Source organism: Saimiri boliviensis, chromosome 5, assembly GCF_048565385.1.
Source record: "Saimiri boliviensis isolate mSaiBol1 chromosome 5, mSaiBol1.pri, whole genome shotgun sequence".
NCBI lineage: Eukaryota > Metazoa > Chordata > Mammalia > Primates > Cebidae > Saimiri > Saimiri boliviensis.
Genome location: NC_133453.1, coordinates 80,580,801 through 80,607,665, shown reverse-complemented (window position 1 = coordinate 80,607,665; position 26,865 = coordinate 80,580,801). Strand labels below are relative to the sequence as shown.

The 26,865-nt window shown below is 43.5% G+C and overlaps 1 protein-coding gene across 6 annotated transcripts in view; it reads left to right on the top strand.

The window, feature by feature from the left end:
- Nucleotides 1-3,611: 3,611 nt before the first annotated feature.
- The window catches only part of TANC1 (tetratricopeptide repeat, ankyrin repeat and coiled-coil containing 1), a 277,351-nt gene continuing 254,097 nt past the window's right edge, over nucleotides 3,612-26,865 (top strand). For 4 of the 6 annotated variants that reach the window (XM_074399627.1, XM_010329971.3, XM_010329959.3 and 1 more), the window contains exon 1: nucleotides 3,665-3,754. The gene's annotated coding sequence lies outside the window, so the exon portion shown is untranslated. Of the gene's footprint in view, nucleotides 3,755-26,865 lie in introns of all 6 variants that reach the window. The other 2 variants (XR_012517747.1, XM_010329951.3) reach the window with 1 other exon arrangement.

Sequence of the window (26,865 nt, the reverse complement as noted above, 5' to 3'; positions counted from 1 at the left end):
TCAGATGGCATGCCATCTTAAACCAGGTTCTCCCAGGACTTCAGTCATTCTCATATTCTTAGAAGGAAATGTCAACTTGTGACTCTGTATCCCTGCTGCTTCTCTCAATTTCAACAATTTACTGCCTCGCCCATATTGGATGAGTCTCTACAATATTGGCGGGCCGTGCGCTAGACCTGTGGAGGGGTTTATATGTCCCATGACTCCTTTGATTTAACTGTCCTGCTAAGTGTGCACAGCTATGGCTTTCTATGTTCCTGGATGAATGTCTGCCATTAGCTTGTAGCTGACCATGGTGTTGGCACCCATGTGTGACCATGGATTGTCACACATGCTGGGACTGTGTAGTGATATGCAATTTCATTGCTATTCCCACCTGATTTCTAACTACATCCAAATTATTTTATTAATCTCAATGTCTTCAAAAGTTATTTTCTTCCCCAAAATGTTAGAATACGGAGGAAGAATGAATGGACCAAAGGGGAACGGATTTTGTAAACATTAAAAGATGCCGAAAAGAAGGAGAAAAGTGTTTGTGTGCTGAATTATTTTGTGTCTAGATTTCCTTAAATTTTGCCTTAAAAGTTGACTTAAAATTTTTTTTAGTCCTTTCACAGTTTTTGTACATAATTAACTACAGTGTTTTAAACATTTTACTTCTCACTATGTATTCTATACTACACATACCATAATAAACACTGGCTATGATCCTAACTTAGACTTGATTTAAAATAGAAGTACTTACGAATCCAAGCAAGAGAAAAAAGCACTCTAACACTCACAAGGCACATTCTTTTCTCACGCCTTCCTCAGCCTATTCCCCTGGGCAGTAAACTGCATAGTAAAATAACCAGTTTATTATTTGCTGTTTTCTTTCACTCTGCTGAGAAGAGCTACATTGCTGGCAAACTGACAGAAAATTTAAAAATGGAATCCAGTATTTTGTATGTCTGCTTGGTGAATGTGTGCAGCATAGACAATTCATGTGATCCATATTTCTTTTTCTCTAACTGGTATCAACAGAATTGTAATGAATGAGCTTCTTAAAGTAGATGAGATAAGCAGAGATATCCTCGGAAAAGCAAGAGATGATTCTTACTTTCCATTTTCTGAAAATACAAACAAACCATCACCTAACAACTAACTAAAAACACTTTTATTTTTTAAGGGAAAAGCAGATTTTAAAAAAACCATTACAATTTATTTTTTGAGTATGTGCTCAGCTAATATTTCACTTATTAAGATGCTTAGAAAATGTTCACATTGTTTCCTTATAAAACTGATCTTAGTGGAAATCCCGTTTTCCTCACCCATGAATTTTTATTTATTTATTTATTTATATTGTTTTTGGCCTTGTCTTTTATAAAATGTACCATTTTCACCCACCGCTTAAGATAGCTTCTTTGATGTTCTTAGTACAACATAGTATATGTAATGTCAGCTGTTTAAAGCTGGAGATCAGATTGTGCTTATTAACATATGTAGTTTGGATTATATAAACACTACAGGAAGAAGGGGAGACAGGGCCTTTCTGTGTGCACATTTCAGATTGCTGGCTGTATGCCTGTTTCGAATGTTAAACACTCCTAACTAGGCGGTGATGAAGTTACTTTTCTAGTTACTTTGACTCCTAAAACTATAAAGACAAAACTTTTTCAACTAAAAATAATTTAAAGAAGATGCCAGTAATGAACATATTTACTTTACGTGATTTTCTACTTGCTACTTAAGGAACTTTGAGTGTAGAGGGGGAAAAAAATTCCTTTGCCTTCAAAGCCCCATTTAAGCAATTTCATAAAAAATTTGGAAATACAGCTGAGAAGAGTCAAAACCATAAAAATGTGGTACAAATGATAAATTTCATCCATTAAACCTTTCACCCATTATAAAGAAGTCTGGAGCAGGAAACCTTACCAGTCTATTTTCTGAGGATTGTTTCTCTTATATCTTAATATTTCAATTAGTTAGACTGCCTGGAGTTTTTGTCTTTTGTTTGCATCATTCTTTTTATCATTAAGGTTGCTGTCTGGCTTTTTTGTCTGTTGTTGAAAGATTTCGTTTCAAGAGCAATTAAATAAAACATCACCATATTTTTCAGCAATGAAACATTTCAGATGGAAAAAGAAGTCAATAGCTTTTCTGGGTTAAGTTTGTATTTTTATTTCAAGTATTCTATCCTGCCTTGTTTCAGGAATACTTCAAGGCCGCCGATGTGTTTACTGCTCAAATATCAACATAGCAGTAGTCAGGCCTTTGAAAATATGGGTGAAAAATCCAGTCCATTTCAGTCTTTAATTTATGAAAAGAGATTGTGTGGCATTTTGCTTCCGGTCCCTTTTCACAAGAACTTTAAATATGGACACCACTCCTGCTGATGACTTTATATTGGGAAGCCTCTGCGTGAGGTTGAAGTTTTTATGAGGAAACTTGTTTAAAACACAATCGTATTAAAAGGCGGGTTTGCCACAGCAAGGTTAGGGGTTGCTAATAAATCAGTTTATAGCAACTTCTCTGTTCTCTGCTCCAGACACACCGGTGGGGTGACCCGTGCACAATTCCCGCTGGCCACACAAGGCAGCGATAGTTCTAGTTTATCCTTCCTTGATCAACTAGATCAACGAAGGCTGGCTTAGAGAGCTTCGGGTATGAAGTGGGCTGAGTCCTCTAGGCCAATGTAGCTGCCTGGGATTCCTGGGAGAATCTTGGAGAACCCAGGATACCCGAATCCCTAGGCCCATTCTGGTTTTTGCTCTGCTGGAGAATAACAAAACATTTTGGGAACTCAGGAGTTTAATTTACTGCCACCAACCGACAAAATAATAGCATCTTTGTATGTTCTCTCTCCTCCGTCCCTCCCACCTCCTTCCGACAGAAGCTCGACGCTGGCCCTCTGTGGATGGAGCGCAGACGGCAAGGGTCAGCCCAGAGAGGTCGCCGGAGGCTCCAGACCCGGGGCCCCAGAGACGCCCGGGAAATCACCGGTCCCAGAACGCCCCCCATTAGCTTTCGGGAAAGAAAAAGACGCAGCCAGCGAGATGCCTTCTTAGACCTTCCAGCTCATTTAGCTCATTCTGGCCCTAGAAAGTGTGTTTGCGTTTGTGTGTAGTTAAGTGAGGCAGAGAAAATCCAAGAAAGCAGCACAAGCCACCCTAAAGCGTCCACGAAAACTCCAGCTCGGTTAATTGCTCCCATACGACCTCCTTGGCTGTGGTGAAAAAGCAGCGAGGAGGGAAGTCTGGGTAGCTTTATTGGTTTTGAAGAGGTTGTAAAAAAGACTATGGCCCATCTCATTCCGGTCCCGGAGGGGTCCAGGCTCAGCCCTGGGGGACCCGGTGCCCCGAGAGACGGTAGGGAACCTCCGGCCTGGACGAAGCGCTGAGAGGCGGGACAAGGGGGGCCCAGCGCCGGAGACCCGCGGAAAGTTCGCGCGCTGCTCCCCAGCGGGTCCTTGGAACCTCCGCAGCCCGGGGCGGGGAGGGGCGCGGGAGGCGCGGCCGGGGCGGGCGCGCGAGAGGAAGGTGCCTTCGGGAACACGCGCAAGGGCGGGGATTGGCGCTGCCAATGAGGCCCCGGTGTGGGCCGAGCGAGGCTGGGGGACGGGCCGGAGCGCAGGCTTCGCTGTGGCAGCTGCGGGAGCGGCGGGCGCCTCGGGAGCCGGAGGAGAGGCAGCCGCGGAGCGCCGAGCTGACCGCGCCCCGAGGCCCGGCCCTGGGTGTGGGGAAGCGCGCCGAGGAGCTGGAAACTTTCCCGGCAGGTAACTCCCGCCGCCCGGGCGCCGCCGCGGGCCTCCGAACGCCCAAGGCAGGGCCAGCTGCCGGGGTGAGGAGAGGAGGAGAGGGTACCGGGGAGGAGGAGAGGGTGATGGGAGAAGGAAAGGCGTGTGGGAAAGTTTCTGGAGCGCCCCCTCCTCCGCCGGGCACACCCGGGAGCTTTCCGGGGATAGGCACAGACATGTTGGGCTCCCCGGGCCTTGGTTTTCGCGGCTCTGGAGAGTCCGCACCTTCCCTGCGCGGTTCCCCCCAGCCGGACCGAGCCGGCCTCCGGTGGAACCGGGGTAGTGGGAACCGGGAACGCTCGGGGCACGCTCGAGTTTTGGTACCACCCCCGCCCGGGGCGCCTGCTCGCCCCCTTTCCCGCCTTCTCTGTAGCCTTTGGGCTTGGCAAGGGCCTGGTCTACGCCTGGTACCTGGTGCGGGGGAGGCGGGGAGGGGAGGCGCGCCGGGCACCGCAGGGTCCTGGGCGTCCCCCAGAGTGTTGGGGTGCGCCAGTCGCGAAGTTGCCGAGAGAACTTAAGCCGGGTGCATCCTATTGCCCCAGTCAGGGCTGAAAGTCTGTGGCTCTGCTTCCAAGAACACTCCTTTATTGGGGGTGGGGGTGAGTTAGGATTAGACATTGAGGGTTTTCTTTGGGGGTGGGGCGCCGAGAAAAGCGAGAATTGTCGAGATTTTGAGCCCCCTTGTTTTTGGATGCACAGTGGTCATTTTAGGGGGACGATATCGGGGCGCTGGCTTCCTGGAGGACTTTAGGGTGCGGGCGCGCGGCGCTGTGTGCGCTCGGCTCCCTGCTTCGGCGCGGCGGCTTTCCGGAACGCTGGCTGGGAAGGAAGCTCTAAGCATTGTGTGGCGTGTTTGCAAACAGAAAGGTCCCTGGACCGGCGTTCTCAAAACTTAGTGGACTTATTGTGTAAAGCTTCGGGAGGAAATGTGGCGTTGGCCAGGTAGGAACCCGGCGCTGCGTCCAAGGGGCGGAGGACGCCAGGCTCGGCGACAGCCTTCTCCCAGCCCCCTCTGGCCCGCTCCTGGCAGCCCCAGATCCCCGTGCCTCTAGTGTTGGGACCGTTCTCAGTGGCATTGTTCCCTGCTGGAGTTAACGTGGGAGATGAGGAGGGCACCTTCATCTTGAACTTGACCCCAGAAACGGCGTTGTTCGTACAGGTTACAAGGTAAATGGAAGCTGAGTCTTGACGTGGGTTGGACCTCAAACTCTGGCTGGCGCGGAAAGGAAGTTCCTGGTTCAGAATCTTGAGGAAAGGGCTCAGGACTGCTGAGATCGTTTTCCCTGGAAATGCCAGACGCACCAGACTGCAGAAGTTAACGCGTGTTTGGAGGGGTGGGAGTGGGAGAGGAAAGAAGAAACCTGGTTAGTTGGCACAGAGAGTTGATATTTCTCTGTAGTGGAAATGAAGGGAGTCTGCGTCTCTGCTTTCACCAGATCCGCTACTCTCTTTTTTCCTTCCTGGGTCATCTTTATTCCTGCCAGGCTGGCACTCCTGGGGCAGGGGAGGGGAAGGAGAAGAAAGCAGTTGTGAAGCTTCCCGGGTCAGCCTGGAGGTATTTCAGATCTGCTGCTAGGAAGATTCCAGGATTCTAACAGCTGCTGCTTGATTGCTGGGAATGAAAGAATTTATGAGCGGCTGAGAGGTGTTCATTATAGAAGTTGTCTGAATGTTTTACTTATCTAAGCTAAAAGCTACTTAAAGACCTCACAAGGGACCTTCCCTAGAGTATGCCAGTTTCTGCAGTTTGTGTCAGCCGGAATGCTTGGTGTGTATCTGTCAAAAAGCATCATAAATATATCCTGGTGGTTTTGAAATGAAAAGTATGTGGCAGTAAAGGCAGTATGATATCAGATATCCTTCAGGACTTCCTCCTAGGGGTGTTCCTGTTGCCTGCCAAGTGAACTTGGTCCAAGCTTCCGGACTGTTGTGATTTGACAATAAGAGATGGGAAATAGTGTCGTCGATTTTAGCGGAGGCAAGAAAAGTCCACAAATAAATTTGAGGTGCCTTTTTTTGACCCTGTGTTGCACTTTGGTGCCCCAAACTTAACTTTGTGGCGCCAAGCCTTTTGGTTTGAAGTGTTGCTAAAACTTGGAAGCAATGGTTTTCCTGTTTTCTTGGTTTAACCACCAGAATGCACAAATTATCGTAATTTATACCCATCCTTGATCTAAGACATAACTGATTCATAGTCAGCCTTTTCCTGCTTCTCATAACAGTCTGTAGAAAAAAGAACATTTTTGTCTCTTTAACCACACAATTTATTTGGGGCCATAGTAGGTTTTTGACTCTGGGTGATTGAGGGCATAATTTTAGAGACAATGGAGTTGTCTGAATTAAATTGTCCATTTTTAGGCAACATTCTCTTCTGAGTTGCTGATTAATTCTTTATCTCTCTGGGAACATTAAAACCAGCATCCCTTGGCCAGTGGAACTATAATCCATATTATAATGACTCCTGCCAGCATAGCTGGAGGTTAACTTTATGTCGATGTTCCCGTTAGACATTTTTAACCCAATTGTAAAAATTTTTGTCTCAGTTGGGTTGAGAGTCTCGTAGAAAAATAAATGGCTTTAATTTTATCTTTATGATAGTTTAACTTCTGTTACAGGACTAAATTTACAGAAGCAAAATAAAGCAGAATGCTTATATATTTGTGGGGGGTTTGTTTAGTCTTTAAAATAGTTTGTTTTCAGCTCTCTTTTAAATGCATATTTCAGTGGTGGAAAAAACAGAACCTCTCTCTCTTCCCCCTTTTTCCCCAGGTTACAAAAGCATTTGCTGTACAAGAGAGTTACTAAGCCTTTCTGGGTCTTGGTTTTCTCATTTTTATCATCCCTAAAATTGGATGACCTTGCATTCCTAAAGTTCTGTGACTCTCGAAAAGTTTGAGAAATGTAGGAATTCTGGAGCCAGTGCTGTAATATTAGAGCAGTGCTACGGGTTGGTTTACGTATTTTATCCCTAACCCTTTGTTGAGGCCTAGGAAGTTAAATTAGACCTGTAGCATCTATAAATAGTGGAGTTGAACTTAACCTAAGTCTTCTGATTCTCCCTACTCTCTTCTCCATACTTCTGTTTATTCAAACCTGCCAAACAGACTATTATGTGGCAGTTTCTCATAATACTTTTTTAGGGTTCTATATGAGTTATTTTGATTTCAGAACCCCAGGCTTAACATCTATGCTTTGATGTCAGGGATTAAAAACAGTTCACTAATAATGGTAATAAAACTTTCTCCTCAAGAGAGTTTCAGAAAGTCACATGCTTCAAACTAATCATTTGTTTATTTTCAACTTCTTTTTTATTAAGTAGGCTTCAGGGTGTAATGTGATTTATAATCCGGACTAGTAACCCAGACAGCATTCTTAAGGAAATCACTTCTCAAATGTGTACCTCTTTTTTAAAATAAAAAAATGAACATATCATTTGCCTTTGATCTTGGTATCTCTCTGCCTAATTGCAAAGCCTGGATGAATATTCCTTTTTTGGTGTCATCATTCTTGGGCTCTTTCTACTGATGGCTGGATAAGTCTGATTTTGCAGCACTTCCCATGCTAAATAAATCCTTCCCTTATGCTGTTAGGTTGATGGTAATGAGGTAGTAGGTTGCAGGTGACCCATTTTTGCTGTGTCTCTAAATGTTTGTGCTGTGTCCTGTTTGCCTAGTTAGCACCACTCGCTGCAGCTTGACACTTATCTGGAGGCTGGTATGGATTTTCTTTTAACAGGTTCTACAATGAAATTATGTGCTAAGCTGTAGGCTCTTTTATGTCTGAACAGCTTGTCCATCTTCAGCTTTTAAAATTTATTCTCAGAGGAATGTCTTTTTAAAATAATAAGCAATGGGGTTTAAACCTCATTAAGAAGATGTGTCAGTGCTCATTGGCTGAGAAGGAGGAATAGTGCACCTGAAATTGCTGCCATTTCCGTGAGTGACAGGAGAAGAGAGCATTATGAAGCAGTATTTGCTAAAGAAGTTGGGAGACTTTGTACCAGGAAGGGACAAGAGCAGCAAAGGAGAAGAATAGCTCTTGGTTTTTAATAATACTATCAGGAGCATGGATTTGGAATGGTGAGGACTTTGAAGAAGAAGGCTTTCAGGGAATGTTACCTTGTGGAGGGTGAAAGGGGTTCTCCTGGTTTGGTTTAGCTGTGTTGCTGATGGAGCTTGCCCTTCTAGAATTGATGTTGTCCTTAGGGTCCCCTCTATGTATGTATGATCAAGGAGAATATTCTAGAAAGAAGAGTTTCGCAGACAGGAATGTCAAGGACAAAAGTGTTGCAGAGGGATGACATAATTCCTGGATTTTAGCACAGATTTTGCCACTAACATGGGGGAATTTATTTATTTATTTCTGAGACAGAGTCTCACTCAATTGCCCAGGCTGGAGTGCAACGGTGCAATCTTGGCTCACTGCAGCCTCTGCCCCCCAGTTTCAAGCAGTTCTCCTGCCTCAGCCTCCTGAGTAACTGGCACTACAGGCATGTGCCACCATGCCCAGCTAATTTTGTATTTTTGGTAGAGACGGGGTTTCACTATGTTGGCCAGGCTGGTCTCGACCCCTTGGCCTTGTGATCCGCCTGCCTCGGCCTCCCAATCCTCCCAAAGTGCTGGGATTACAGGTGTGAGCCACCGTGCCCAGTCCATGAGGGAATTTATTAGTGAAAACCTTCCAGTTGTAGAGGTAGACAGATGCGAACCCAGTATGTTCAGTCTTCATAGCCCAGAGCGACAGTGACTCAGCCTCTTCCCTGCCCCACCTCAGCATACTAGGGTTAGCTGTCAGTCATGAACAGTGGCTTATTACCTCTTTGGGTAGGAGATGGGGGTGGATAGTGGTGAAGTCTTTAAGAAGCGCTTGGCTGTGACCTTTTCATGCATGTGTACTCATGCAAAAATGGGATCCTTTGTTGCATGAGCTTTTGAAGAAATAAGAAAAAGATCATATGTATGTGGCTGCTGGTATTACAGCTCTCAAGCCTCATCCAGAATTGGCCTTTTTGATGTTAGTTCCAATTTGGGAAAGCCCTGGAGGGAACTCGAATTGGCTTGATGCCAGCCAAAGGAGAGTTACTGTTAGACCCATAAAATGGGACTGTGGGGAGACAAAGTATCCCACAAAGAAGAGGGTTATTGTTAATGGAAGAGGGAGGAAGCTAGATCAACAAAAGGGCTAACCAGGGTGGTACACATTTCCACAAGTGTTATTGCTAGTCATAACAACATGCCAAGGGATAGGAACATTCTTAACGTTGTTGCGATGTACACCCCTGTAGTCTTGAGGGTAGTGGACTTGTCCACATTCTGTGGGACTCCGAATTGCTGTGTACACAGGCATAAGGGAATATTGAATTACTGCTAAAAACGTTAAGAGTTGGTCATTATTCCCATGTAACCCATTACACTCCTCTCTCTCTGCCATGCTTTGTTCTAAATTACTTGGGATAAGTAACATCAATTATTAATGTTTATTGAGTGCTGGCTGACTCTGAACTACATGTTGAATTTGAAAAGTCTGTGGATGAAACAGTTTGGTTCTTTTTTCCCCAGTTATCCTACATATGTGGAATACTATGGCAGGGATGGTTGCCATACGACAGCATTCTGTGTTCTGGTCCTCCTTGCTTCTTGTGGCTTAACAACAACTGTTTATTTGCTTGGGATTCAGAAATGGGGGCCTGGTTCCCTGTGCCTAGGTTCACTGGTGCTGTGGTGGTTACATAATTCATTGAGGGCCATTGCTGCAATAGTTTACAACACGATAACCGTCTCTTGGTGTGGGAGATTTGTTCCAGGATTCCCACAGATACCAAAATCCTTGAGTCCTTAATTAAAAATTGTGTAGTATTTGCATATAGCTTACGCATACCTTCATATATATATATTTGAGATGGAGTCTCACTATCACCCAGGCTGGAGTGCAGTGGCATGATCTCAGCTCACTGCAACCTCTGCCTCCTGGGTTCAAGCGATTCTCCTGCCTCAGCCTCCCGTGTAGCTGCAGTTATAGGCATGCACCACCATGCCTGGCTAATTTTTGTGTTTTTAGTAGAGACAAGGTTTCACCATGTTGGCTGGGCTGGTCTCGAACTCCTGACCTCAGATGATCTGCCTCCCTTGGCGTCCCAAAGTGTTGGGATTATAGGCGTGAGCCACTGTGCCTGACCTCCTTCTTTGTGTTTTGTTTTATTTTGAGACAGGGTCTCCATTTGTCATCCAGGCTGTACTGCACTGGTGCAATCATGGCTTACTGTAGCCTCAGCCTCCTGGGCTCAAGCGATCCTCCCACCTCAGCTTCCCTAGTAGCTGGTACTACAGGCACACACCACCACACCCAGCTAATTTGTGTGTGTGTGTGTGTGTGTGTGTGTGTGTGTGTGTGTGTGTGTGTGTGTGTGTTTTGGTTTTACAGGATCTCACTATGAGACCAGCCCAGGCTGGCCTCAAACTCTTGGTTCAAGTGAACCTCCTGCCTTGGCCTTGCAAAGTGCTGGAGTTAAAGGCATGAGCCAAACCCCTAGCTCTCCTTTATACTTTAAATCATCTCTAGATTACTTATAATATCTGATACAATGTAAATGCTAGATAAATAGTTGCCATATTGTATTGTTTAAAAATTTATATTACTTTTTATTGTGGTGTTATATTTTTTTTTCCAGTGGTCCATTACTAGAATATTTTTTGAATATTTTCTAACCTAGGTTGGTTGAATCTGGCGGTGGAACCTGAGGATATGGAGGGCTGGGTGTGGAGGGGCTGACTATGCTTACTACTATAATTCTGGTTTTGATTAGTTTTCCACTGGCCATGTGCTTAAGGGGAAGGTGGATGTGTGCCCTGTTCAGGGAGTGAATTTTGATTAAGCCAAGTCGATTTTAGTAATGCCATCCATACCTTTTGCCAGTGACTGGTTAATGAATATGTATTGATGCCTGTTAGGTCGTGGCATATTTGAAGCATAACGTTGTCAGCACAAGAAAACAAGTAGCACTGACTTCAGAGTAAAGGTGCCAAAGACCACAATTACTTTTTTTTTTTTAATTCAGTGTTGGGGGTTGGAGGGGAAGCTGGTGGGTAGAGACAGGGTCTTACCATGTTGCCCAGGCTCATCTTGAAGTCCTGGTGTCAAGCAATCCTTCCACCTCAGTCTCCCAAAGTGCTGGATTACAGTGTGAGCCACCATGCCCAGCCCACAATGACTTTTTCTGGCTTCTGAATTAGCCAGTCTTAGAACCACTGTGACTTGGAACTTCTGTGAGAAAAAAACATTTTCATTATTGTTTCTTTCTTTTTTTTTTTTTTTAAGCTGAGGTCACCCAGGTTGGACTATAGTGGCACGATCGTGCTTTACTGTAGCCTCTGCCTCCCAGGCTCAAGTGATCCTCCCACCTCAGCCTCCCAAATAGCTGGAAGGACAGGTGTGCATCACCATGCCCGGCTAATTTTTGTATTTTTTGTAGAGATGGGGTTTCCACATGTTACTCAGGCTGGTCTCAAACTCCTGGGCTCAAGCGATCCTCCCACCTTGGCTTCCCAAAGTGCTGGGATTACAGGTGTGAGCCACTGTGCCCAGCCTCATTATTGTTTAAAATCAATGGTCCCCAAAGTAGAGTGTGCTAGATCATCCAATATGGGAGGAAATAAAATATTCAATAATGTTAGAACAGATTAAGTTTAAAAATATTTAAGGTATGAGTTGACACTGGTTGGTATATCTGATAGTCTCTTGTTAGCTTACATTATGTGAGGTTGCCTGAGGGAAGACTGGGCCTATTACAACCTGGCAGAATTGATAGTGGTACCCTCATTCTTATTCTTGCCTTTGGTGAACTCTATCCATTTAAATACATTTATGGCTATATTATCTAGTTTTAACTAAACTGACCCCACAAAATGGGCAAGTGGTTTAAAAATATTCTTGGATAATAATGCAAGTATAGAGAAACAAGAAAATGTTCTTATGAGTTTAGAACATGACTTTTAAAACAAATTAGATAAGAATATGGCTGAAAAATTATGGGCTTGCTGTGGTGGCTCACACATAAAATCCCAGCACTTTGGGAGGCCAAGGTGGGCAGATCATCTGAGGTCAGCGGATCACCTGAGGTCAGGAGTTTGAGAGCAGCCTGGCCAACATGGTGAAACGCCGCCTCTACTAAAATCACAAAAATTAGCTGGGTGTGGTAGTGCACACCTGTCATCTCAGCTACTCGGGAGGCTGAGGCAAGAGAATCGCTTGAACCTGGAAGGTGGGCATCGTGCCACTGCATTCTAGCCTGGGCGGCAGAGTGAAAGCCGTCTCAAAAAACAACAACAAAAAATTATGTTTGGATTTGTATTATTAATAAAAATGAACTAAAAAAAAATACTGCTTGACTTCCATCCTTTAGAAAGTTTTAAATGTTGTATAATGTATATACTACATTCGTGTGTGTATATAAACCATTCATAACTACCGGTTCAATTACACATAAATTATATACATTTATAATATGTTGGTATTATGCTATAAATTTTTTCCCTTGAAATTCCAGAGCTTCAGTACCTTTTTAAAAAATTAAAAAAAAAATTGTTTTAGAAGTGAGTCTTGCTCTGTTTCCCAAACTGGAGTGCAGTGGTGCGATCACAGTGGTGGGATCACAGCTCACTGCAGCCTCCAGCTCCTGGGATCAAGCAATCCTCTCACCTCAGACTTTCCAATATTTGGGACAAGTGTGCCCCATCACACTTGGCTTAGTTTTTATTTTTTTTTTTTTTGAGATGGAGTCTTGCTCTGTCACCTAGGCTGGAATGCAGTGGTGCCATCTTGGCTCACTGTAGCCTCCGCCTCCTGGGTTCAAGTGATTCTCCTGTCTCAGCCTCTTGAATAGCTGGGATTACAGGTGCACACCACCACACTTGGCTAATTTTGGTATTTTTAATAGAGACAGGGTTTCACCATGTTAGCCAGGCTAGTCTCGAACTCCTGACCTCAAGTGATCTGTCTACCTCAGCCTCTCAAAGTGCTGGGATTACAGGCATGAGCTACCTCGCCTGGCTAATTTTTTTTTTTTTTTTTTTTTTTTGTTTACTGATAGTCTTGCATGATCAAAAAAGCTTTGAGACCACAGTTTAGTCACTTACAGTTAGGTATTTTTTGTTACTTGCAGCTGAAAGCACCATGCCTGATGTAAGAACAGATAAGAGTAGTAGCTGTTCCTGTTTTATTCTTAGCTTGCAAGAATCTCTGTGATCTGGTCCCTAACGTCTCTCCAGGCCCAGCTGTTCTTCCTTGTCTCTGCTAATACCATTGAGCTCCTCCTGCCCATCCCTGACTATCATACTTTGTTTCAATTTTGCCTCTTCCCTCACCCTACCACTACCACTGAAATTTTGTCTTTCAAGGCCTAGCTCAAATAAATATTGCTTTTTTTAATGAACATCTTTTTCTGATTTACCCCTGCTTCCACATTTCAGTTTTTCCTTTTAGTCTCCCTAGTATATTGTGCATTCATTATAATGTCTTTCTCTGTTTGCTTTTTGTTATTAAGTTGTTCACCTATTGTCTTTACAGATGGGTTGTAGGCTTCTTGATGGTAGGCGGTCCTGTCTTACCTTCGTCATTTAAAAAATAAAATGATCCATTTCTCCTTTGGGAAAAAGGGAGACAGAGAATCCACAGTAGTTAAACATCACCCTGGACTTGTTACTTTGGGGTGGGTCTTGCCTCCAGCCTTCTGGCAACCTTAGGAAGGCAGGGAGCTCCAGGTACATGAAAGGAGACTGAGGTCAGGGAGCTCACAGACCAAGACAGCAGGATCTAGGATTCAGTCCTGGAACATTTTTATTTTCTGGTTTGTTTGCCCTCATGTGTGTTATTTACAGTGGCATGTTCTTTCACATGGGAACACTGACATAGATGAAATGGGAGGTTCCATAGGATGATAATGCAAAAACGTTAAGAACAATCCTAGCAGATGCAGTGAGTTCAAAGGAGAGTCCTTGTGGAGTAATAGGAAAGGCCTGGTGGATGAGATAGATGAAGATGTAAATATATCTTGTCAATGGGGCCTGAGCGTCCCCATTGAGAGATGGGAGGCAATGGGCTTTATAGTGCTTAGCTGAATGGAATTATCTATGTCAGTATTCTCTCCATGCAAAGACAGTTGAGGGTTCACAAGTTATAGGCTTTCAAGTTGAGATATGTTAGATATATGCTCCCCTGATGGAAGACAGACATGTCTCCAGAGTTTTGAGGGTCAAATGACAGAATGTATATAAACTGTTTTGAACATTATAAATTGCCCCCTGAGAGACAAGGGAACATCAAATTTGGTTGTTTCATTGTATCAGTGACTTCTAGCTCACATTTCTTTGTTGGCCATTTTTAAGTGCATTCCAATGAGTTTTTAAGTGTTGGGGTTCTTAAGTGGAATATGATACTTTTTTTTTTAAATGAACTGAAGATATTACTTAGAATCTTGCTATAAAACTTTCAACCATGTAGTAAGTTCAGTTTTTTCAAAGGCTCTGTTTGTAAGAATAGGACCACTTAGCCGAGTGGTGTCTCATGCCTGTAATCCTAGTACTTAGGAGGCTGAGGGAGGAGGATCTCTTGAGCCAAGGGATTCAGGATCAGCCTGGGCAACATAGAAAGTGTCTGTCTCTACAAAAAGATGAAAAAAAAAATTAGCTAGGCATGGTGGTACAGTGCCTGTGGTCTCAGCTACTTGGGAGACTGAGGTGGGAGGGTCGCTTGAGCCTGGGAGGTTGAGGCTGCAGTGAGCTGTGATTATACCACTGCACTCCAGCCTTGGCGACAGAGCAAGGCTTTATCTCCCAAAAAAAAAAAAAAAAAAAAAAAAAAAAAGACCGTTTTCATAAAGGTAAGAATCTGTGGGGCTTTGATTTCTGGTTCTGGAAACCCTAAGTGCCAACTGAAAGACTCAAAAGAGTTTTGGCTTCAAGGGTTTTTTTTTTGTTGTTGTTGTTGTTCTTGGCTACTGTAAATCTGGTAATTTATTTTCATCAGTCTTTGGAAAGGGTTAGGAAAAGCTTTGAAAGATCTTAAGGTAGTTTTGAAAGTAAAAATTAGGTATGGTTTGACAATTTGAAATTTGTTTCATTGTAGATTTCCAAGGCAATGGGTTTGAATAAAATTAATTCAATTTCAAGGAACTTTTGCAGTGGAATTTCATATTGTAGAAAGAGTCTGACTTATAAATTAAAACATGTTAAAGAGTAAACATTTATAGATGCAGAAGACACTGAAACAGTGAGTGGCTCCTAAACTGCAAATAGATGCAATTGTGAAATTCTTCTTTGGGGGTTGTTGAATCATGCCTTATTTATCTTAGGATTTATTTAAGTAAAGCAAGAATTCCCAAAATGGGTTCTGGGGGAAACTGAGTCTAGGGACGTTAACAGGTGTTATGCAGGGAAAAAATTTTATGGTCAAATAAGTGGGAAAGTCTGCATTAACCAAAGTAAACCAGGTCTTTTCGTTTTTAACATAGGATTTTTGAGCACCTTTAGATCTAGTGTTCATTATAAATATCCTGGAAGAGAAATAGAGTAGTCAATATTTTTCAAACACATTGAATTGTAGAAACTTTTTTTATTTTTCCAGAACATCTTTTGGCTAGAGAACTTGTCTGTTTGGTTGTTTAGTTTGTTGAAATACCTAGAAATTAAATCTCAGACATCATGTAATTTTGCCTAACTTTGCTATGCATTTCTAACTCAGGACTTAAAAAAAATCACCACCTCATTATCACCTTTAATAAAATTAACAATAACTTAAAAATATTATCTAATTCTCCTTTAAATAGCATTTGCCACCATTTTCATTGTTTTTGGAACCAAGATTCAGTCAAGGTTCACATATTGCACTGTGGATTGTGGTTGTTTGTCTCTTTAGTCTTCTTAAATGTAGCGAAATAGTATCTCACTACCTCCCTCCCTCTTGTTCCTGATATTTAGAAGAGAACCTGTAGGTTGTCCCATATTCTGAATGTGTTTCCTGTGGTGGTGTTTACCTTCTCCCTTTGTTTCCTGTATTTCCTATAAACTGGAGGCTAGATGTAAAATCGGGATTAGATCAAGTTAAATATTTTTGGCAAAAATAGGTCCTAGGCTATGATTCTCCTATGCAGTCCCAACCCCTCCATGATTTGAGAATGGGCATTTAAGTTTAGCAGTTCAGAGCAGCATGGTGAGGCAGTCATGCCTGTAATCCTGGCACTTTGCGGGGCAGAGGCAGGAAGATTGCTTGAAATCAGGAGTTTGGGACCAGCCTGGGCAACATCGTGAGATCTTATCTCTACTGAAAGTTAAAAAAAAAAAAAAATCGGCTGGGCATGGTGGTTGAGCCTGTATCTAGTCCTAGCCACTAGGGAGCCTGAGGCAGGAGGGTTGTTTAAGCCTGGAGATTAAGGCTGCTGCAAGCTGATTGAACCACTGCACTCCAGCCTGGGTGACAGAGCGAGACTCTGTCTTAAAAAAGTTTAGCAGTTAATTTATAGCTTTAAAATATATATAAAGAAGTAACAGCTTAGAGTTTTGAAATTAGTTTTAGTATATCAAAGGGATGCAAGTTGAATTGATTCCAGGTGTGTTTGGAAAGGTATTCTGAATAGTTGGCATGGTTAAATGGATATATTTTCAGTATATCTTGAGACTATAAACCATGTGTCTTTTGGGTAAAGTGGCTTGGGTGTTAAACGTTTTTGGTGGTTGAATTTTATTCAGAATGACAAGTATCTGAGTTGTGATGGTAAAATACCACTCTATAGACACATTTTTATGTGTGTGTATGTGAACTTGATTAAAGCTTCCCCTATTATGCAGACTGGTCTTATACTACTCTATAGATATATTTTTTAAGTACATTTAGGAATGTGCATTCTTTCTACCTCTACTGGATAAATTTTTAAGAGAATATTTTTCTGATAAATGCTTAGGCTAATCTAAAATACAGCTATAAATTCAAGGACACCCTCAGGGTGATAATTTTCTATGTACATTGTCTTAGAAACTCAGACATGTAAATAAAAGTTCCTATGTAGCTAACTTTGCTAACTTAGTTTGCTATTTACATTTTTTTCCCCTTGCTCTCCTTCCAAGTGCTAGTTGTAGGTCTGGGAAAAGTTAAACTTAAAGGATTTTGTGAATCTTAATGAAGAATAGCTTAGTATATATAAAGAAGCTTTGCATGATGAATGGTAGCTGTCATAAGCAGTTCCCAGTACATTCTTATATTTAATCCTTTAACCAGCAGGGACACTGTTTTCTGCATTAAAATTTGCCTGTTGTGAATAATAAGGTGATTTGGACAGAGGAGGTACTTTGTAACTGTGGTTAGTCCACTAAAAATATACATATACCGGCTGGGCGCAGTAGCTCATGCCTGTAATCCCTTCACTTTGGGAGGCCAAGGTGGGCGGATCATGAGGTCAGGAGTTCAAGATCAGCCTGGCCAATATGGTGAAACCCCATCTCTACTAAAAATATAAAAAAAATTATCTGGGCATGGTGGCGGGTGCCTGTAATCCCAGCTACTCAGGAGGTTGAGGCAGGAGAATTGCTTGAACCTGGGAGGTGGAGGTTGCAGTGAGCTGAGATGCGCCATTGCACTCCTGCCTGGGTGACAGCAAGATTTCGTCTCAAAAAAAAAAAAAAAAAAAAAAAAATATATATATATATATATATACACACACACACACACACACACACACACACACACGTATACACTCCTTTTTTTCTCTCCACTTTAAAAAAACACAAACATATAGGATAAGGTAGAAAGTGTGATCTTTGAAGCTGATGAACCTTGGTCTTGTGTGTGGCTCTGGCAATTTATTTGACCTGTTTCTATGTCTGTAAAACAGGGACAATAATTTCTGTTTCATAGAGCTTATGCTAAGGCTAAAGGCGAAACCATATATGAAAGGCTTACACTGTGAGTGGATCAGAGGTGCCAAAACCAGATCATCTTCTACCTTCTTCTCCTCTTACCATATTTTATGTTGTTTATTTAGTTTTTGAGACAGGGTTTCACTTCATTGCCCAGGCTAAAGTGCAGTGGCACAATCTTGGCTCACTGCGTCCTTGACCTCCTGGGCTGAAGTGATCCTCCTGTCTCAACCTCCTGAAGAGCTGGGACCACAGGTGTGCACCATCATGCCTGGCTAATTTTTTTATTTTTGGTAGATATGGGATCTGCTATGTTGCCTAGGATGGTCTTGAATGCCTAGGCTCAAGCAGCCTTCCTGCCTCAACCTCCCAAAGTGTGGAGATTACAAGCATGAGCCCCCACATCCAGTCTTTTTTTTTTTTTTTTTTTTTTTTTTGAGACGGAGTTTCGCTCTTGTTACCCAGGCTGGAGTGCAATGGCGCGATCTCGGCTCACCACAACCTCCGCCTCCTGGGCTCAGGCAATTCTCCTGCCTCAGCCTCCTGAGTAGCTGGGATTACAGGCACGTGCCACCATGCCCAGCTAATTTTTTTTGTATTTTTAGTAGAGACGGGGTTTCACCATGTTGACCAGGATGGTCTCGATCTCTCGACCTCGTGATCCACCCGCCTCGGCCTCCCAAAGTGCTGGGATTACAAGCTTGAGCCACCGCGCCCGGCCCCACATCCAGTCTTTACCATATTTTATTCAACATTCTGGATCAGTTGTTAAATTGAAGTTTTTAACTGTTCTGAGTGTTTTAAAAATTGTAAATTTTAAGATACTTGTTATAGAAGTCCAGATAAGTTCTTGATTTCCAAATAATCTGTATGGGTAGTTGTTGCTTATATTAAAACAATTATATGCCTATATGAAATGTTTTGAACTAACAAGTAAGACAGTTTTAGATGGTGATTTATAGAGGAGGAGGAATAAGTGTCAAAAGTGGTATTTTATTATTGGTACAAAAATATTACTATCTGGGTTTTATGAAAATCAGTATTTAAAAAATCCATGTATTTACTGAGACTGTGATAACATGCGAAGCTCCTCAGACTTCAGTAATGTTTCCCTTGAGTATGGTTTAGAACAATACGTTTTATTTAGGTGGAGTAAGTCTGTTGTACTATGCTCAAGTCATACATGCATATTCATTTATGAAATAAATACTACCGACAGGAGAGCAGGCTTTTCTATAGAAGAGGTTGGTCAGTGCTTCCTTCAAGATCCTCACAATGGAGAAATGGGGATTCTCCTTAATGTCTTTGTGACTATTAAACATACACGTGAAGGTGGAATTAATATAACTTTTGAACAGAAACCAAGGAACAGTTTGGAGAATGCCTAGGCGTTTATGGGCCTTGCATTCATGCCATTTATGGGTAAACCAAAAAGTGTTGTCTTCTGTCATCAGTTGTTTTCAAGTCTTTGGACATTTGGCTTTGAATCTGGCTTGGACGAGAAAAGATCTCAGCAAGACAATGGCTCACACTGCTCCTTCCCAGATAGTGCCTATTCGCTGAGAATGAACTTGATTCTCTGTGGACATTGAAGTCAAGTGGTACTTGAGCTTTTTACACTTTACTTCTACCATTAAAAATTTTTGTTTATTTCTTCCTTTCTGAAATGTTTTGCTTCAGCAAAAAGGACCCCTTTAATTGTCCCAACTCTACATACCAAAAGTTAAGCCAGGAGGAATCAAAGGGTGTGTTTTCCCCCTTCCATCATGGAAAAAGAGACGCCATTTCTAGGACAGTGATTGAGACCTAAGCCAGTAGAAAATATAAAGAGACTTTACTTTCATCACAGGGCTTTCTTGCTTTCTTCATTAAGAGTAGTGTTAGCCAGCTCAACAAATATAATTTCCTTATGAGTTTTTTAAAGATAAAAAGTTACCGTGAAGGTGGTAACTATTTGACAAATCAGAAACCATTTTCATTTGTCAACGGATGGTGGAGGTCTTGTATTAATTTTTCCAACAAATAGTTCTTGAGAGCTGGTCATTGTGCCCTTCAGAGTTCGAGGCCCAGCGCTGTGTCTCAGTCTGAGGAGACAAGTGCACACACAGTACCACTGCAAGGTGTTAGGAAGTGCGGGAGGGGGAGGAAAGGGAGGAGGAGAATGAGGAGGGGGAGGGGAGGGGGAGGAGCCACCGCCAGTGGCTGGGGAAAGCTTACGGGTGGAGAGGGAGGAGGTGAAGGATGCTTAGGACTTTGCAGGTGGCAAAGAGGGTGAGAGGCTTTCTAGAGAAAAGGAGAACAAGAAGCAGAGACCGAGAAGCATGAAAATACAAGTCGTGTTTGGGGTGTTGTTACTAGAACAGACGGTGCTTGGCATTTGGGTACAGTGGCAGGGAGAAGAGAGCCAGATTGCAAAGGCCTTCCATGCCAGGCTAAGAAGCATGGACTTGATCCTGTAAGCAAGTGATAGCTGTCAAAGGTTTTTCAGCAGGGAGATGATGTAATCAGATCTGTGTGTTGGAGAAAAGCTTTGGCAGTGGTGGTGTGGAGAGGAGAGACTGGCGTGGGGACAGATGGGCTGCAGGGCTCACTGTTAGGAAGCTTTTGAAGTAGGTCAGGTGAGAGATGTTTGAGGCCCGAGTTAGTGGGAGAAAGAGAACTAACGCCAGCTGAATACCTTTGAGTGTGCACTTCAGGTGAAGGTGCATTAGCTCATGTAGTCTTCACAGAAAAACTTTTCATAGGGTGCTGTTGTCATCCTCGTTTTGCAGAAAAGAAAGCAGGCTCAAAGTAACCTAGTTCAGCCGGGATTTGAACTTGGGTTTACTGTCCTGTGCCACCACAGTTTTTAAAACAAGATGTCAAGAACAACATTTCCAGAAATGAAGCTTTAAAGATCTAATTGTCGTTTTTTAGGGGTTCATGAACTAGGCAGCATCCAGACTGCAAAATAGATAGGCACTCTTCAGTGTATGGCTGAATATGAGTGGGCTTTGTAAGTTAGCTTGAGCCGGAGCAGAGGCAGCATAGTGCCAAAGGGGGACTGGTTAACCTCAGGTTACTTTCCTTATGTAGGTTAAAGCAGAGGAGATATCCTTATTTTTGCCAGCTCAGGTTAGCTGGGCCCCTCTTTTTTTTCTTTTTTTCTGAGACAGAGTCTTGGTATGTCACCCAGGCTGGAGTGCAGTGCACTCCACTTGGCTCACTGCAACCTCCCTCTCCTGGGTTCAAGTGATTCTCCTGCCTCAGCCTCCTGAATAGCTGGGATTACAGGCATGTACCACCATGCCTGGCTAGTTTCTTTATTTTCAGTAGAGGCCGGGTTTCATCATGTTGGCCAGGCTGGTCTTGAACTCCTGACCTCATGGTTTGCCTGTCTTTGCCTCCCAAAGGCTGGGATTATAGGCATGAGCCACTGCGCCCAGCCGACTGGGCCCCTTTTGATTGGTTGTTGTGAATCTCATGCTTTTTGAAAATTAGGCTGTTTGGAAATTTGACTGTCATTTCTCTCCTGATTGCTTGGAGGGTCAGGTCTTACAAGTAAACAGCTTAGGTTTTGGTTTGGTGATGTGGAACCTTTGCATGAATGACTCCATTTGGGTTGATCTGTTGGTTCCTAGTTCAGGAGCTCAGTCCAAATCAGTGGCTCCCTATCAATTTCACTTAAGAGGGGATGAGAACATGAAGGAAGGGTGCACATCGCGTTTGATTTTTGTACTGGGATAAAATGGAAGCTTCTTCCAGGTTTTCCAGGTTAGCAAAGGAATATTTAGCAGCTGACTGAAGGTAGAGACTTCCAGGTGTGGCAGCAAGGTGTGGATGATGAACGATACTGTAATAGTACTCTCTCAGGAGGGGAGGGGCAGAGTTTGGGGGCCATCTGGGATACCCAGTTGGAAATGCCCAGTAGGTGGTTGGAAATTTGGCATTCCTGTTGAAACTCCTTTAAGCTAATGATATGCCTCCAGGTAGGCATGACTTGGAATTTGTAGGAGGGCATGGGTAATGCCTGTGCACCATCTGGGGCACTTATTTGGAATGCAGATTTCCAGGCCCTGCCCCCAGGAGGTGCTTCTATGTCAAGCTTGTGGGTTGAGAGAGAGGCAGGTTCTTGCATTTGAGAAATGTTTGGCTGTCCCAGTGGCCTAGCCTGTCTTGTAATTTCACTTCCTTCAGGGAGCTTTTGAGGACTCTTCAAAGAATAGGATGTTGCTCTCTGGTAAAAAGCAACATCTGAGAAAAATTGCTTGTTTTTAGGAACCTGTGTGTGTTATATTTAATTCTGCCAAGAATGCTTTTTAGTTTTTTGGATTAACACTCAAAAGTAACAAGTCCTCAAAATTAGGGTTTTTTTTTTGTTTGTTTTGAGTGGACCTTTAGCAAGAGATTTCTAGTGAAGCTCGATTCTGAGTATTTTTCTCCTGTATTAAAGAGGTTGGACGAGGGAACCTGGGATGTGGAGAAGGAGTAAGGAGTATAGCCTAAGGTTCTTGGTTGGCCTAGGCTGTCACTGATTAAGAAGTCACTGACCAGCTTGGGCAACATGGGGAAACCCTGTCTCTACTGAAAAAAAAGAAAAGAAAAAGCTAGGTGTCATCATGAGTACCTATAATCCCAGCTACTAAGGAGGCTGAGGCAGGAGAATCCCTTGAACCTGAGAGGTGGAGGTTGCAGTGAGCCAAGATTGTGCCACTGCACTCCAGTCTGGTTGACAGAGCAAGACTACCTTTCCAAAAAAGAAAAAGGTCAGTGAAGCCTGGGCACAGTGGCTTATGCCTGTAATCCCAGCAGTTTGGAAGGTCAAGGTGGGTGGATCGCTTGAGTTTAGGAGTTCAAGACCAGCCTAGGCAACATGGTGAAACCCTGTCTCTATTCAAATAATATAAAAATTAGCCTGCACACACCTGTAGTTCCAGCTTCTCAGGAGGCTGGGGTAGGAGGATTGCTGGAGCCCAGGGATAGAAGGATTGGTTGAGCCCAGGAGGTCAAGGCTACAGTGAGTTGTGATCACACCACTGCACTCCAGGCAACAGAGCAAGACCCTGTCTCGAAAAAAAAAAAAAAAGAAAAAAGGCCACTGAAAAGTACTCAATTTCTTAAAATCTGGGTTTTAAACCTGATCACTCATTCATTAGACCATTTGCCTATAATTAGTCCTGACCAGCCTAGGTTCCCCTTCCCCTCTGTCATGTGTCTCTTTTTTTTGGGGGGGGGGGGAGTAGAAGCTTTGAAGCCAGACAGACTGGGTTAAGGTCCCAGTTTAGTCCCTTTGCCCCACTGTGACCCTGGACAGGTGACACAACTGCCCTGAGCTGTTTTCTGTGAATTTGGATGGTTGGTATTTGAGAAGGTAGTTTTGGGAATGGAGTGAATAAAGTCAGAACACCTGGACTTGAGCTAGTGCCACTCTGTGAATCTTGGGTGGGAAGGTGAAGGCTGGACACCTGCCTGGTTCACTCAGCACACGTTAAGTGTCTACTTATTCTGCTAGAAAGTGTATTTAGGGTTGACTGTGTGCATTGCTTTACGTTACCTACCTTACTCTACTTTTCTTCCAGAGTTGGGGGACATTTTTATGTGGTTGTGGCTGATAGTTATCAAGAAAAAGTGGCTGGGCATGGTGGCTCACGAGTGTAATCCCAGAACTTTGGGAAGCTGAGGTGAGTGGATCACCTGAGGTTAGGGGTTCAAGACCAGCCTGGCCAAGATGGCAAAACCCCATCTCTACTAAAAAATACAAAAATTAGCCAGGCGTGGTGGTGAGGGCCTGTAATCCCAGCTACTCAGGAGGCTGAGGCAGGGAAGAGTTGCTTGAACCTGGGAGGTAGAGGTTGCAGTGAGCTGAGATTGGGCCACTGTATTCCAACCTGGGCAACGGAGCAAGACTCTATCTCAAAAAAAAAAAAAAAAAAAAAAAAAAAAGAAGAAAGAAAGAAAGAAAAAAGGTGTTTTCATTTTTGTTTTCAGCTTGTGTGCCTTTTTTGTTGGTATTTTGTTACCCTTGGGATAATTTTTCTTGTCTCTCCCAGTGAGCAAGGTTTGGGTTCATTAACTGCTTGCTGCTGATTAGTTCATGTTGGCACCTTCCTTTGTTTCCCTCTCCACCTTTGCTAAATGTGCTTACTACTTCCTGTTGCAATGACAGGGCTTCCCAGCTCCCAGCTTCTTTTCCTTAGTCCCCATCCTGTTGCGGGGGACACAGGAGGAAGTCGGCTTGCTCACTGGTTGGTTTGTTCAGTCACTTAACAGGAGCCAGTTGAGCCTTCACTGTATGCCAGACTCCGTGCTAAGTGCTAGTCTACTTCAGCTCTCTTGAAGGCCTTAGGAAGTAGGCATTCTTTCTTCCTACCTCATGGGCTTTTTGCAGGTGAGGTTCTGTACCTGCCCCCAGGTCTCATGGCAGGCTGGCTGGCCCCATGCCGCCTCCTACGAAGCTGCCCTCCTCACCCACTCCTTGCTCAGCCCCTCTATAGGCTTCCTAATAGGCATTTCCTGGGGTGACTATGTCTGACCAAAATTGGTCATTCAGTAGATCTTTTAGGCATCCTGGTCCAAAGGTCAATTTTAGTGAATGGTATGGGGACTGAGGAGTTGTGGGGTGGGGAGAGAAATGTGGACCATAACTGACAATGTTCGCAGGGAGGGCACAATGTGGGGGAAGAAGCCTCACTATTGCACCTGCTGAAACTGCACGTGCAGTTCATTTTGAATGGCGCCTCAGGGACACCCCTTGAGGGTGCTAAATGCAGATTTGTGGATACTGTTGGCAGAATTTGCTTGTTTATAATACTTTTTGGGGGGCCCCTGGGCAAGGTGGCTCATGCCTATAATTTCAGTACTTTGGGATCTCACCTGCCTCCACTACGATTTGGGAAGAGGCATTTAAGTTTAGCAATTCAGGCCAGGCACGGTGGCTCACGCTTGTAGTCCCAGCACTGAGGAAGACTGAGGTGGAAGGATCGCTTGAACTCTCAGGATTTTGAGAGCAGCCTGGGTAACGTTGTGAGATCTCATCTCTACTAAAAGTTAAAAAAAAATCAGCTGAACGTAGTAGCTCTTGCCTGTAGTCCCACCCACTTGGAAGGCTGAGGCGGGAGAATTGCTTGAGCCTGTGAAATCAAGGCTGCAGTGAGCTATGATTGTGCTGCTTCACTCCAGCTTGGGCAACAGAGCAAGACTCAGTCTCAAAAAATAATTTTTTTTTTTTTGTTTCCGGCCATTTTAGTTCTACATTTTAGATTGCTTTTGACTGACTTTTTGGAAGACTGTCATGCCCTTAGGTTATCCATAATAATTATGAAGATTTCAAGTCCTTTAGGACTGCATATTTGACTTAGTTTTCAGCATCAAAACATGCATTGGAACAGCATAATGGAAAGATCAGTGATTCTGGAGTAAAGTAGACTTGGTTTCAAATTCCAGTCCTTCTCTAATGCCCTTGGATAAATTTCTTCAGGGCCTCAGTTTCTTCGTCTGTAAAATGAGGATCATTTTACAAGCTGAAAAATAATGTTTGTACAGTACTTTTAGAGTATCTCCTAGCACATAATAGATGTTCAGAAGTTCCCTTCTTGTTCGATTCAACGGGAAATAAATTATATCAAACTCTAGGCAGTTACAAGGATGAATAAGATGTGGTTTCTATCCTGGAGGAAGTTAAATTCTAGTGAGTGGGTGAGGCTGACACACGAATTCATCCCGAGGAGGTTAAGTGCCAAGACCCAGGCTGAGGCTGGAGCAGAGCACCAGGGCATTTCCTCTGCCTGGAGGGCTGGGAGAGGCTTCCAGCGGAGGTTATGCCTAAGCCCTGTCTTGGAAGATTGAGTAAGAATTCACTTAAGCAAGCAAGGTGGGATGGGTTATAGCCAAAGCAACAGCATGAGCAATGGATGGAATATTTAGGAGGACTATATGCAATCAGGGGTTGGCTGGATGCAGTAGTGTGAAGCAGGAATTCCTAGGAAATAAGCCTAGAGAGCCTGGTGAGTGTGAACTTGCTGGTGGGCCTTGTGTATCTTGCTGAAGAACCTGGGGTTATGGGTTGAGTGCTACGGCTCACACCTGTAATCCCAGCACTTTGGGAGGCCAGGGTGGGTGGATTGCTTGAGCTCAGGAGTTTCGGAACAGCATGGGCAACATGGCAAACCCTTGTCTCTACAAAAAAATTAAAAAATTAGAAGGGTGTGGTGGTGGGTGTCTAGTCCTAGCTAGTGAGGAGGCTGAGATGGGAGGATTGCTTGAGCTCAGGGGGTGGAGGTTGTGGTGAGCCAAGATCACACCACTACACTCCAACCTGGGTGACAGAGCCAGATCCTGTCTCAAAAAAAGAAAAAAAAAAGGTAGAAAAACATCACGGCTAGAGATCAGAGGTAGTTTAGGGATTAAAATAAACTGTTACTGATTAATAATACATGTACATTTCCTGTTTTGATAGGAAGATGTAGAATTTGCTAGGAAAGAAAATCAAAATATGAGGGAAAATAATATATACATAGTGTTAATAGCATACTCATGCATTTTTACAGTGCACGGTCTGATGATGTAATTGGTGCATCCATACGATAGGGTGATATGCAGATGTTAAAAGAATGTGTGCTCTTAAGGAAAATTTTCCAATAATATTATTAAACAAAAAATATATACACATGGAGTATCTTTAGAAATATATATAAGAGGCTGGGTGCGGTGGCTCATGCCTGTAATCCTAGCACTTTGGGAGGCTGAGGCAGGCGGATTGCCTGAGCTCAGGAATTCAAGACCAGCTTGGGCAACATGGTGAAACCCTGTCTCTACTAAAATACAAAAGAAATTAGCTGGGTATAGCAGCATGCACCTGTAGTCCCAGCTACTTGGGAGGCTGAGGCAGTAGAATTGCTTGAACCAGGGAGGCAGAGGTTACAGTTGAGCTGAGATCGCTCCACTGTACTCCAGCCTGGGTGACAGGATGAGACACTGTCTCTTAAAAAAAGAAAAAAAAAAGTATATATAAGAAACTACTAATAATGATTGCCTTTGGGAGGGATGTGGACTCTGGGATAGAAGAAAGTCTTGCTTTTCATTGTGGACCCTTTTGTACTGTTTCACTATTTTTTCATATTCATGCACTTCATTTTTCTTTCTTTTCTTCTTTTTGAAAAAGACAGAGTCTCATTCTGTTGTCGAAGCTGGAGTGCAGTGACACAATTCTCC